Below are 11,132 nucleotides of genomic sequence, written 5' to 3'. Positions count from 1 at the left end.
CTTCCAGGCCCCCTGAGGATTCGGATCGTGTGGACCCTTCCAGGTATCAGACAGCCTTGTGGTCTCTGCTGGAAGCACCTCCTCTGAGGAGGGAGGGGCAGAAGGGGGAGGAGGCCAAGTGTCCCAATGCAGGTCCAGGGGAGTGACCTGCGGGAGGAGAGTTGCAGGCACAAGGGGCGCAGGGCCAGCAGGTCGTCCAAGGCACAAGGGGCCGCAGAAGATGCCACTATCCTGCTGCCAGGGTTTACAGGCAGTGATGTAGCTACTTCAATATGTCTGAGGTGCAATGCTGAAGGTGGCTCCATCGTTCCAGCGAGACTGTGACCTCCATTTGTCAGATGATCGGGCCTGAGATGACCTCCGACTGCGTGGATGGACACTTCATGCCAGTGGCTCTGAAGGTCACTGTGGCCTTCAATGTCTATGCCTCTGGCTCTTTCCAGGGCTCAGTGGAGCATCTGTGTGGAGCCTCCCAATCAGCTGTCCACAGTTGTGTCAAGCTGGTGACAGAAGCTCTGTTCAGGCGGGTATTGACTTCACTCATTTCCGTAAGACGAGGCCAGCCAGGCTGAGCGAGCCAGAGGCTTTGCAGCGATTACTGGGATGCCCTCCCATCCTGGGTGCAAGTGGGTAAGCCGGATGCCTTCGTCAACAGGAAGGGATTCCCCTCCATGAACGTGCAGATAGTGTGTGACCATAGGATGCAGATTCTGCAAGTCTATGCAAGGTACCCAGGCAGACCCCATGTCACTTACATCCTGAGACACTCCCAGGCGTCAAGGCTATTCAGTGCTACAGCCCATCTGGATTGATGGCTCCTGGGAGACTAGTGCTATCCCCTGAAAAGGTGGCTCATGATGCCTCTCCGTCATCCAAGAGCAGCAATACAACAGGAGCCAAGCCTCCAAAGGGGGGTGGTAAGAGAGGACCAAAAGACTTCAGAAGATGCGCTTCCGATGCCTGGACCGTTCGGGGGAGCACTACAATAACCCCCCAGAGCGGGTGTCACTGATAGTGCTTGCATGCTACGCTCTCCACAATCTGGCAATGGCAAAGGGGGACCCACTGGAGGAAGAGGATCTTGACACAGCTCCATAGGCCACAGATGATGAATCCCGGAGTGAGTCCGAAGAGGAGCACAGTGAGGAAAACGCTGAGGGTGTGGAGGGAGACTCAGTAACGTCTATGGAGGCAGGGATGCCTTGATCCAACGCTCCTTCAGCTAGGCTGCCAAATAAGAACTACCACCTCATGCCAGGGCTGCCACCTCCATCCTGGATCACAGAAATCACCCTTTCCTTGGGCCCCAAGATACACTCAGTGCCTGTGCAATAAAGTTTTGAGCCACCCACATCCAGCATTACATACCGGCGTACCCTGCACCTACAAAATAAATGAAACAGACACACGCCAATAACACAAAAGCAAATATAATTTAATGTTGGAAGTCACATAGTATTGAAGGGAACAATATCCGCTGTTGGTGGTCACACCATTAAAACAAGATAAACAAAACAGGGAACAATAGATGACCGGTGACCAGTCCCTCTTGTTCTTAAGGTGCTTTAAACTTGCGTTTACGGGTGCTCTCCCCTCACTGGCACCGACATTGGAGACAGCCTGCTGACTCTGCTGTCCTGTTGGCCTTGATGATCTTGGTGTCATCCTCTGGCCAGTGGAGCCTGTGCTGGCCCCGCCTGGGAGGGAGCGGCCAGTGCCACGGCTGGCATCGTCCCAGTCATCGCAGCCTCATCAAATGTGACAGTCACTGGCAGAGGGATGGAGGAGCTGCTGCCATCATCCAGAGCGCCCTGAGAGGAGCCCGCAGAGACAACAAGAAGGTCGTGATCCAACGTGAGGTCGCTGTGCACCTCCCTGCTTGCTGCTGATGGATGGGCAGCTAGCTGGGATACTGGGTGCCCCATCCACTTCCCACTTGAGGTTAGCGTCTGTGTGAGGGCTTGCAGGCCTGAGCGCAACCCCAGGAACCCCTGATTCTGTCCCTGGAGCAGCCTCTCCATGAGACTCACCACTCTCCTCATGGAGGCGGCAGTGCGCTCAACCATGAGGGTCAACGCAGTGCCGCTGCTGCACCGGAACTCTTCCACAATGGAGACCACGGCACACATTCCCTCATTTATCCCCGCCAGATCCTTCCGCATATCCCACTCTCTGCCTCTGCCTACACCTCAAGCGAGTGTGAAGCACAGTCACCACATGGTCCCATTGCGGAGTCCGAGTAAAGAGTGGCTCCACCGTGAGGATTCTCAACTGTGGCTGGTCTCCCTTCTCCTCAAACACCTTCAGGAACTGGGCACAGGCAGCAACATTCTTGAAGGTCACATTGAAGTATCCAGCGCTGGGCAAGTCCTGCAGACAGTAGGTCTCAGCAGCTTCAATTCCACAGGATTCCAAAAGGACTCTTTTAATGAAGAAGGCTCAGCCAATGGGTGTCCCTCTTTCGCTGTCCTTCACTGCCTCCCTAACGCTGGTTTGGGGCTTGACTGGTTGCAGCCATCACTCCTGTTCGGCACTGAAGCCTCTTCAAAGGAGGACAAACAACCACAGAAGAGCCTCCAATACCAAAGGGCAAAAAGGCCAAAAGCTTTGCTGAAAAGAAATGATACCCACAAAAACTACATTTGCACATATGCAGAAGCAACATGATCATGGTCTCTCCCTGCCAGGTATCAGCCCGAAGGACTTGCTCAGTTTCTCCAGCATTTTCATTTTTTACTCCCAATCATTTTATGATCGGCTGCCCATCTGGGCTTGAATGTGACATATTAAAGTGATAAGGACAGTGGGTGAAGGGGAGGTTACATCGCGCTGCCCAGTAACAGGAGGTGGTGGGTGGGTGTTGCTCGGGGTTGACTCTGGGGCTCCTGTTAGACTGAAACTTTATTAAACCAAACAATATCTTTTATATTCCAATTCAAACCAGTTAAAGTTAACAAAAGGCCAAAGTCTGTTCCCACTGGTGGACAATCATAGATTTGGAAATTAAAATGCATGTTGTTTATTTCACATCACTGTTCACTGTGTTTTGAATATCACCTCAAATCTTGTTTCTAACAACACTAATAATAATTTTGGAGATAAAAAGTAAAGATATTTGCCTTTTACCAAAAGAATCACCATGATCTTTCCAATCACTGGTGAGAAACGAACATTGGAATTACTGGATGGAAAGAAGACTTGGGGCAGAATTTTTTGCACCGGCGTTCGGGCGCATGCCCAACACGCTCGAGCGTAAGGTGACGCGCGAAGACCTGGGGCGAGCGTCCCAACGTCATCGCACACTCACGGATAGTTCAGTCAGCGGGCACGCATGGGAGTCAGAGCCGCTCCCGCCATTAATTAAGAGGCCAGTTAAGGCCCTTAAGCCAAGTGACACCGATTTAACGTTGCCAGTGCAAGTTTGCGCTCATCGCTCGGGCAGCCGACCATTCGCAAACCTCATCCACGGGCGGGATAATAAGGGTCAGCAGCATTTCCAGTGTGAGTAATGAGGGGTTTTGGCAATAGTTTGTTGCTGGTTGCTTATCGGTACTTGGCAGCTTCATCTCTGTTCAGGGCTTCATTTCAGGACTCACTGGTGTCTCCCAGGCCCCCTGACGATTTTGATCGTGTGGCCCCTTCTAGGTATCAGACAGCCTCCTGTTACCTTGGTCATGGGGATTGTGGTCTCCGCTGGGCAGCATCTCCTCTGAGGAGGAAGAGAGGGGCAGAAGGGGGAGGAGGCCAGGTGTCCCAATGCAGCTTCCAGGGGAGTGACCTGCGGGAGGAGAGTTGCAGGCACAAGGGGCGCAGGGCCAGCAGGTAGTCCAAGGCAGAAGGGGCTGCAGGTGCCGCCACTATCCTGCTGCCAGGGTTTACAGGCTGCGATGCAGCTACCTCAATTTATCCAAGGTGCAATGCTGAAGGACCTGCAGATCTGACTGTGGGTGGACACCCCATGCCAGTGTCTCTGAAGGTCACTGTGGCCCTCAACTTCTATCCATTGGCTCTTTCCAGGGCTCAGTGGGAGATCTATGTGGAGCCTCCCAATCAGCTGTCCACAGTTGTGTCAAGCTAGTGACAGAAGCTCTGTTCAGGCGGGTATTGACTGTCATTCATTTCTGTATGGATGAGGGTAGCCAGGCTGAGTGAGGCAGAGGCTTCGCAGTGATTGGTGGATGCCCCCATGTCCAGGGTGCCATCCCCTGACACACATGTGGCCATCAAGGTGCCAGTGGGTAAGCCGGGAGCCTTCGTCAACAGGAAGGGATCTCACTCCATGAACGTGCAGATAGTGTGTGACCATAAGATGCAGATTCTGCAAGTCTGTGCAAGGTACCCAGGCAGCTCCCGTGACCCGTACACCCTGAGACTCTCCCAGGCGCCGCGGCTTTTCAGTGCTCCAGCCCGGCTGGATAGATGGCTGCTGGGTGACAAGGGCTATCCGTTGAAAAGGTGGCTCATGACTCCTCTCCGTCACCCAAGAACAGAGGCCGAACAGCATTACAACAGGAGCCACACTTCCACAAGGGTGGAGGGGATAGAGAAGACCATATCTTCAGAAGATGCGCTTCCGATGCCTGGACTGTTCAGGGGGAGTACCACAATAACCCCCCTAGAGCGGGTGTCACTGATAGTGCTTGCACGCTGCACCCTCCACAATCTGGCAATGGCAAGGCGGGACCCACTGGAGGAAGAGGATCTTGAGGGAGCTCCACAGGCCACATATGATGAATCCCGTAGTGAGTCAGAATAGGAGCGCAGTGAGGAGAACGCTGAGGGTGTGGAGGGAGACCTCTCTAATCTCCGGTGTGGCAGGCACACCAGGGATGCCTTGATCCAACGCTCCTTCAGCTAGGCTGCCAAATAAGAACTACCACCACATGCCAGGGCTGCCACCTCCATCCTGGATCACAGAAATCACCCTTTCCCTGGTCCCCAAGATACACTCAGTGCCTGTGCAATAAAGTTTCGAGCCACCCACATCCAGCATTACATACCGGCGTACCCTGCACCTACAAAATAAATGAAACAGACTCACGCCAATAACACAAAAGCAAATCTAGTCTGATGTTGGAACTCACATGGCTTTGAAGGGAACAATATCCGCTGTTGGTGGTCACACCATTAAGTAAAGAAAAACAAAAAGAGAAACAAAAGATCACCCATGACCAGTCCCTCTTGTGCTTAAGGTGCTTTAAACTAATGTTTACAGCTGCTATGCCTAGGTGCTCCCCACTCGCTGGCACCGACATTGGAGACAGCCTGCTGACTCTGCTGTCCTGTTGGCCTTGATGATCTTGGTGTCATCCTCTGGCCAGTGGAGCCTGTGCTGGCCCCGCCTGGGAGGGAGCGGCCAGTGCCACGGCTGGCATCGTCCCAGTCATCGCAGCCTCATCAAATGTGACAGTCACTGGCAGAGGGATGGAGGAGCTGCTGCCATCATCCAGAGCGCCCTGAGAGGAGCCCGCAGAGACAACAAGAAGGTCGTGATCCAACGTGAGGTCGCTGTGCACCTCCCTGCTTGCTGCTGATGGATGGGCAGCTAGCTGGGATACTGGGTGCCCCATCCACTTCCCACACTGACACTGACCACTTGAGGTTAGCGTCTGTGTGAGGGCTTGCAGGCCTGAGCACAACCCCAGGAACCCCTGATTCTGTCCCTGGAGCAGCCTCTCCATGAGAGTCGCCACTCTCTCAATGGAGGAGGAAGTGCGTTCGTATTCATATTCATAAAATATCTTCAATCACATTCCAAACCATTTCAATAACAACATTACAAGGGTACAATCCAGGTTAAACTTTTACAAAATGTATCACCAGGTGCATCAGTACAAACAATATTACAATCATTTACAGCCTTTCATTTTGAGCTGTACAGCCCGAGGGGATTTAAACAGTTCCCAGTCCCTCGGTGCGCTGTGGTAGAAAGGTCTTAGACAGCGACCCTTCCCCATTGCGCCTTTGCGGCAGCTGCTCCAAGATTTAGTGCATCCCACAACACGTAGTCCTGGACTTTGGATTGTGCCAGTCCGCAACAATCGGTCGGGGACAACTCTTTGTGCTGGAAGACCAACAAGTTTCGGGCAGACCAAAGCGCCTCTTTCACCGAGTTGATGATCCTCCAGCTGCAGTCGATGTTTGTCTCGGTGTGTGTCCCTGGGAACAGCCCGTAGAGCACAGAGTCCCGTGTCACAGAATTGCTCGGGATGAACCTCAACAGCAACCACTGCATCTCTCTCCAGACTTTCTTTGCAAAGGCACAATCCACAAGGAGGTGAACAACGGTCTCTTCCCCACCACAGCCGCCTCGAGGGCAACGTGCAGAGGGGGTGAGCCTCCTGGCGTGTAGGAAGGATCTGACGGGGAGGGCCTTTCTCACCACCAGCCAAGCTACGTCTTGGTGCTTGTTGGAAAGTTCTGGCGATGAGGCATTCTGCCAAATGACTTTGACAGTCTGCTCGGGGAACCATCCCACAGGGTCCACCCTCTCCTTTTCCCTCAGGGCCTCTAGGACGTTACGTGCTGACCACTGCCTGATGGACTTGTGGTCAAAGGTGTTTTTCTGCATAAATTTTTCCACCAGGGACAGGTGGTAGGGCACGGTCCAACTACTTGGAGCGTTCAGCGGCAGCGTGGCCAGACCCATCCTTCGCAACACCGGGGACAGGTAGAACCTCAGCACGTAGTGACACTTGGTGTTTGCGTACTGAGAGTCTATGCACCGCTTGACGCAGCCACACACAAAGGTGGCCATCAGTATGAGGGCGATGTTGGGCACGGTTTTTCCCCCTTTATCTAGAGGCTTGTACATAGCGTCTCTGCGGACACGATCCATTTTTGACCTCCAGATAAAGCGGAAGATGGCTCGTGTGATCACCACCACGCAGGAGTGTGGAATGGGCCAGACCTGCGCCACGTGCAGCAACAGCGAGAGTGCCTCACACCTGATGACCAGGTTCTTACCCGCAATGGAGAGGGAGCGTCGCTCCCACATGCCCAGTTCCCTTTTCACCATAGACACTCGCTCCTTCCAGTTTCTAACGCATGCCCCGGTCCCTCCGAACCATATCCCCAGCACCTTCAGGCCGTCAGCCCTGACAGTGAAGGGGACAAATGATCGGTCAGCCCAGTTCCCAAAGAACATGGCCTCGCTCTTCCCACGATTTACCTTGGCTCCCGAGGCCAGTTCGAACTGGTCGCGGACGTGGATCAGTCTGCGCACCGACAGCGGATCCGAGCAGAAGACGGCGACATCATCCATGTGCAGGGAGGCTTTGAACTGAGTGCCTCCACTGCCTGGGATCGTCACTCCTCTTATGCCCGGATCCTTCCTGATGGACTCGGCAAAGGGTTCTATGCAACACACGAAAAGAACAGGCGAGAGAAGACAGCCCTGCCTGACTCCAGATTTAATCGGAAAGCTATCTGTTTCCCACCCATTGATCGAGACTGCGCTACTGATGTTAGTGTAGAGCAGTTGGATCCAATTTCGAATTCCCTCCCCAAACCCCAATTTGGAGAGCACATCCACCATGTAGGTGTGCGATATTCTGTCAAAGGCCTTCTCCTGATCCAAGCTGATGAGGCAGGTATCCACACACCTGTCCTGTACATAGGCAATCGTATCCCTGAGCAGCGCGAGGCTGTCCGAGATCTTCCTGCCCGGCACAGTGCAGGTCTGGTCATGGTGGATCACCAATTCAAGAGCGGATTTGACACGGTTGGCGATGACCTTGGACAGAATCTTATAGTCCACATTCAACAGCGAAATGGGTCGCCAATTTCTAATTTCCTCCCTTCCCCCCTTGTGCTTGTAGATGAGGGTGATGATGCCTTTCCTCATGGATTCTGACATGCTGCCGGCCAGGAGCATACTCTCGTACACTTCTAGCAGGTCCGGGCCCATCCAGTCCCACAGAGCCGAATACAACTCCGCTGGCAAGCCGTCGCTTCCGGGAGTTTTACTCTTCTCGAAGGACTCAAGGGCCTTAGTCTGTTCGTCAGGTGTTAGCGGTTTGTCCAGGCTCTCCCATGTACTGTCGTCTAAGACCTCCGTGATGGAGGACAGGAAGGACTGGGAGGCCGTGCTGTCTGTGGGCTTCACGTCATACAATCGGGCATAAAAGGATTTGCTGATCCTCAAAATGTCGGACTGCGATGACTTTAGTGAGCCGTCTTCTTCCTTCAGGCTGCTGATCACAGAGCTCTCTCTGTTACTTTTGGAAGAAGAAATGTGAGCACGTCTCATCCTGCTCCACGGAGCGGACTCTGGAACGGAAGATGATCTTGGAGGCCTCCGAGGCAAAGAGCGAGGCTTGCTGGCCCTTCACCTCTTGGAGTTCCTCCTTGACATCGACCCCCATCGACTGCAGCAGGAGCAGATTCTGCAGGTTTTTCTGGAGTCGAGACCTTTCACTCTGTTCCTTTCTAGCTTTCTGGGTGCCTTTGAGGATGAAAAACGTCTTGATGTTTCCCTTGATCGCTTCCCACAACTGTGTCAGGGACTCAAAGAGGGGTTTCACGGTTCTCCAGCCTTTGTAAGACCTCTTGAGCTCCTCGCTGTGCTCTGGGGTCAGCAGTTGCACGTTTAGCTTCCATGCCCCCCTGCCCACCCTCTGGTCTTCCTCCAAGTGACAGTCAACCAGTAGGAGGCAGTGGTCGGAGAACACCGGCTTGACGTCGGTGGATCTGACTGCGAACGCGCGGGACACAAACAGGAAGTCTATCCTGAAACGGATGGACCCGTCTGGCCGTGACCAGGTGTATCTACGCTGCGCTCAAGCGGCCGTACCGGCACAAAATGGGCAGCCGGCCCAGGCGCCAATACACGGACAGAGAGCTATAACGGGGGCTTCCCGGCGCAACTGAGAACCACGTATGTGTCCCTGTCACCTAGCGCAACCATGAAGCTATTGGAAACAAATTACCCCAACTAAAACCTAGACATGGAAATGAGTTTTGGCAAAAATTGAGGGAAATACGGCAATGCCACGATCTCCATAACAGGGACGTTCGCGGGTTAGTCCGGATAAAACTACCTGAGGCGTTTTGGGGACGGCTGCAGCAAGCGTATCAGGACGGAACCTGGTGTAATGATATCGCTGCAGACCAGGGACAGCAGCAAGCTGATTTCCGAGCCTTTAGAGCAGAAATGGCACAAGTCTTAGGGCAAGCCCCAGTTAATTGGAATACAGTGACTGGAGTAAAACAAGAAAAGGGCGAGAGTGCCCATGAATATGGCAATTGGAAGTTTGAGGCATATTGTAACTATGGGGGTGTAGGTGCACTGGAGGTTCACTAGAGCTTTCCCCACCAGGGACTGCAGCGCCACCACGGCCACAAAGATCCTCGCTTTTGAAGTAGTACCAAGATGGGGAATCCCTTTACAGATAGATTCGGATCAAGGAGCGCATTTTACGGACAGTATTATGAAAAGGACGTGTGAGCTGCTCGGAGTAAAACAGAAATTTCACGTACCTGACCGTCCACAAAGCTCAGGAATGGAAGAATGTATGAACCGCACGTTAAAAAATGCTATTGCAATGGCAAACACAACAACTGGTGGGGGATGGGTGGATGTGCTCCCCTGCATATTGATGCGACTGAGGGCTACCCCCAACAGGACAACTGGTTTAACCCCTTATGAGTTGCTGACCGGGAGGGCTATGCGCTTGCCAGAGGGCAGAGCCACCGGAAGTGAGGATATGGGACCCATCAGAGATAAAATTAAAAACGATATTAAGCAATTGGATGGACAGCTAAAGGAATTACAACAGGAAGTGAAGGACCAACAGGCTATCAGGGATTTAGAAGAGAGGACAAAAGGGGGACTCCCGTCACCACCGGCTGAGGTCGGAGACATGGTGTTTGTTCATATCACCCCTAGCCAACCAGTTTTTGCCCCAAAATGGACTGGACCGTACGGAATTATTCACGTGCCTGCGTCGGTATGAAGGGAAAAGCTAGGTGGAAACACTGGTCGCAACTGAAAAGGTATGATGTAAGTAAGAGAGACTAAATTACCAGGCAGCGGGGGGAAAACGGGCAACGAGCAGTCCGTACTGTGTAGGCCAAGTGGTTTAGGATTCATTCCCGATCTGGAGGACTGGCCATCTGAAAGACAAAAGGGGGAATCCTCAACTACGGGGAGGGTCACCGTGGGCTGTGCACAAGGAGGGACGTAAAGGAGAAAGCTGCCTCTTATATCCAACCTAAACCCTGGTGATCACCAGCAGTGTGCTTCATTACAGAAATAACAATAACCGGGTAACCTCCACGCCAAGATGGAAAAAAGCTGGGTGTCCATGATCATTACCAGGGCCCTGGCTATCGCAGCCACCGGCATACAGAATGTAAACCGTGAAGCAGTGGCCGGTATGGGCTTATACTACAAGAATGTCAGCGACGGATATTGCGTGAAAGGAGGTGTGAATGTCACAACGGAAAGGTCAATGCTCTTCAAGTGTGGCACCGGGCTTACGCAACTATCCATTGGAATGAGCGATGGTGAGAGCCTCGGGCAGAGCTCGCATTCGGGAACGGAACTCCGATGGAAAAATGAGGGCCCACTATGCTTCCAGATCAGCGATGGTTCGGACGGACCCTGGACATGTGCGAAGGGGGCACAGGTCCAGATACAGTGTGTGAGAGATTTTTCACAATTTACCTTCACACCCCAGGACAACAACAACTGGGGTCACTGTCCCGGGGAGGAGGACTTGGGAATGACAGATACCTGGCATTGGATCTTGAGGGCCAAACACGGAGAGTTGACTGCAACGGCGGACCCCCGGACCGACACCACCCCGCTATCACAGGACACGACAAGAGACTATCTTGCCCAGACATGACCCTTGGGCCACAGAATGAACTGGTACTGTATATGGACGGTGAACTCTTGTATGATAATGTTAAACATGAAATTGTACAGGTAATTGTGAACCTGGCAGGTATGCAACTGCCTGAGTATTGCAGTAACCAAGCGCCCCTACGAAAACTGTACAAATTACTGAGTAAGGCTGTGATTAATCAGCCGGCCGACGCCACGGGTGCCACTAGATTCAGGGGACATCCTGCTTTCCACCGCCAGGAGAGAGAGTTAGTTAACAATGTACTGACAGGGGTGAACA

The sequence above is a fragment of the Cetorhinus maximus genome, chromosome 29 (assembly GCF_964194155.1).
Source record: "Cetorhinus maximus chromosome 29, sCetMax3.hap1.1, whole genome shotgun sequence".
NCBI lineage: Eukaryota > Metazoa > Chordata > Chondrichthyes > Lamniformes > Cetorhinidae > Cetorhinus > Cetorhinus maximus.
Note: the sequence above shows the minus strand (reverse complement) of the source record.